General features: G+C 46.1%; 1 pseudogene; it reads left to right on the plus strand.

Annotated features, from left to right (window-relative positions):
* The first annotated feature begins 526 nt into the window (after positions 1-526).
* Positions 527-2,289, plus strand: LOC101004802 (annotated as a pseudogene).
* The last annotated feature ends 641 nt before the right edge of the window (positions 2,290-2,930 follow it).

Raw genomic sequence — 2,930 nt, forward strand, 5'->3', positions numbered from 1 at the left:
ACACACACACACACAAATGTGGTGTATGTATATATGTAATACACACACACAATGGAATACTATCCAGCCATAAAAAAGAATGAAATCGTGTCATGTGCAGCAACATGGATGAGCCTTGAGGACATCATGTTAAGTGAAATAAGCCAGACACAGAAAGACGAATAACACCTGATCTCCCTCATATGTGGAATCCATTTTTTTAAAAGGCTGATATCAAACGGTGGCTTCTATCTTGGGCCGGTCGGGCGGGGGTGGCTGGAACGGCCGCAGCTTGGGTTCCCAGCGCGCTGGGCCTCTGCGCCGCCCCAGCCTCCTCCCGCCGCGGGCAGCTGCCTCCCGGGGCGCCCTGCAGCGGTGGGGTCGGGGGATAGGGAAATTCAACCCGGCAGCCTTGTGCCAGAGACAAAAGCTGGCTGCCGGCCGCATTGTGTGACGGCGCTGCCTCCCGGCTTTTTGTTCTCGCCTCGCGCCTCGCCGCCACGCCCCTCCGCAGCTGTCGAGGCTCCTCTCGCTCCGGGTCGGCGCTCGCCCTCGCTTTCCTCGCCCTCCGCCCCGGCCAGGCTCCGCGCCCGCCATGGAGAAGACGGAGCTAATCCAGAAGGCCAAACTGGCCGAACGCTACGACGACATGGCCACCTGCATGAAGGCCGTGACCCAGCAGGGCGCCGAGCTGTCCAAGGAGGAGCACGACCTGCTCTCCCTGGCCTACAAGAACGTGGTCGGGGCCGCAGGTCCGCCTGGAGAGTCATCTCAAGCACCCAGCAGAAGACCTACACCTCCGACAAGAACTTGCAGCTGATTAAGGACTATCGGGAGAAAGCGGAGTCCGAGCTGAGATCCATCTGCACGACGGTCCTGGAATTGTTGGATAAATATTTAATAGCCAATGCAACTAATCCAGAGAATAAGGTCTTCTATCTGAAAATGAAGGGTAATTACTTCCGGTACTTTGCTGAAGTTGCATATGGTGATGATCCAAAACGATAATTCCCAAGGAGCTTACCAAGAGGCATTTGATATAAGCAAGAAAGATGCAACCCACACAACCCAATCCGCCTAGGGCTTGCTCTTAACCTTTCTGTATTTTACTATGAGATTCTTAATAACCCAGAGCTTGCCTGCACACTGGTTAAAACGGCTTTTGATGAGGCCATAACTGAACTTGATACACTGAATGAACACTCATACAAAGCACCCTCATCATGCAGTTGCTTAGAAACAGCCTAACACTTTGGACATCAGACAGTGCAGGAGAAGAATGTGATGTTGCAGAAGGGGCTGAAATCTAAATCCATGCAGGGTGTCATCCTTCTTTCCTTAAAGAAACCTTTTTAGACATCTCCATTCCTTATTCCACTTGGATTTCCTATAGCAAAGAAACCCATTCATGTGTATGGAATCAACTGTTTATAGTCTTTTCATACTGCAGCTTTGGGAAAACTTCATTCCTTGATCAGTGTTTGTCTTGGCCTTCCTGGTGTGCAGTTACTGCTGTAGAAAAGTATTAATAGCTTCATTTTATATAAACGTAAGTAACTTCCAAACACTTATAGAGGACTAAAAATGTATCTGGTATTTAATCTGAACCAGTTCTGCAAGTGACTGTGTTTTGTATTACTGTGAAGATATGAAAATGTAGTTAATTACAGTTTAAAGAGTGTCCCACATAACTTAATGTCTAGATTCCCTCCCTTACTCTTTGGGGGTTTCCTTTCAATAAGCAACTTTTCCATGCTCTTAATGTATTCCTTTTTAGTAGGAATCTAGAAATATTAGATTGAGTGGAGTCACAAATTGAAATGCCTCCTGTATCACGTAAGGAGGTCATGTGTATCTGTGGCAACAGGGAGTTTCCTTATTCACTCTTTATTTGTTGCTGTTTAAGTTGACAACCTCCCTTCCCAATAAAAATTCACTTACACCTCCAAAAAAAAAAACATCTGATACCAGAGAAGCATAAAGTAGAATGATGGTTACCAGAGATTGAGAAGGGGAGGGAAGAGGAGATGGGAGGATAAGGAGAGATTGGTCAATTGATATAAAGTTACAATTAGGAGGAATAATTTCCAGTGTTCTCTTGTATAGTAGGGTGACAATGGTTAACAATAAGGTATTGCATATTACAAAATAGCTAGAAGAGAGGCTTTTGAATGTTCTCACCACAGAGAAATGATTGAATGTATGAGGTGATGGATATGTTAAACACCCTGATTTGATCAGTATACTGTATATATATGCATTTATATAAACATCAAATTGTACCCTGTAAATATGTACAGTTACAAACTGTCAAAACTACAAAATCACCAAATTACAAAAAAAAAAAAAAAAAGAAAAGAAAAAAAAAGTCAGCCAAGCGCTGTAATCGCAGCACTTTGGGAGGCTAAAGCAGGCAGATCACGAGGTCAGGAGTTCGAGACCAGCCTGGCCAACATGGTGAACTACCCCCCCCCCCTTCTCTACTAACAATACAAAAATCAGCTGGGCGTGGCGGCACACACCTGTAGTCCCAGTTACTTGGGAGACTGTTGGGAGAAAAGCTGAGTGTTGGGAGAGAAGCTGAGGCAGGGCTTGCATGTCTGCTAGACTTGCTGGCTCATTGCTTCTAGCATTCCCATTATCTCAAGCAGCCATATGCTTCTCATTCACTTGATACACTGTTTCGTTTTAACCCCCACATCCTCACCACCTGTTTCTTTGTTTGAGCACCAATAAATAGTATGGGTTCCCAGAGCTTGGGGCCTTCGCAGCCTCCATACTCTTGATGGCCCTCTGGTGCCACTTTCTCTCTCAAACTTTTTCTCATTCCTTTGACTCCGCCAGACTTCGTCATCCTCATGACCTGGTGTTGGGTCTGATCACCCCAACATTCCTAGCTGCCCAATGTGGGGCGACAAAGACCCCAGTGAAGGAATGCTAGAGCGTGTGAA

This window comes from Papio anubis, chromosome X (assembly GCF_008728515.1).
Source record: "Papio anubis isolate 15944 chromosome X, Panubis1.0, whole genome shotgun sequence".
Lineage (NCBI taxonomy): Eukaryota > Metazoa > Chordata > Mammalia > Primates > Cercopithecidae > Papio > Papio anubis.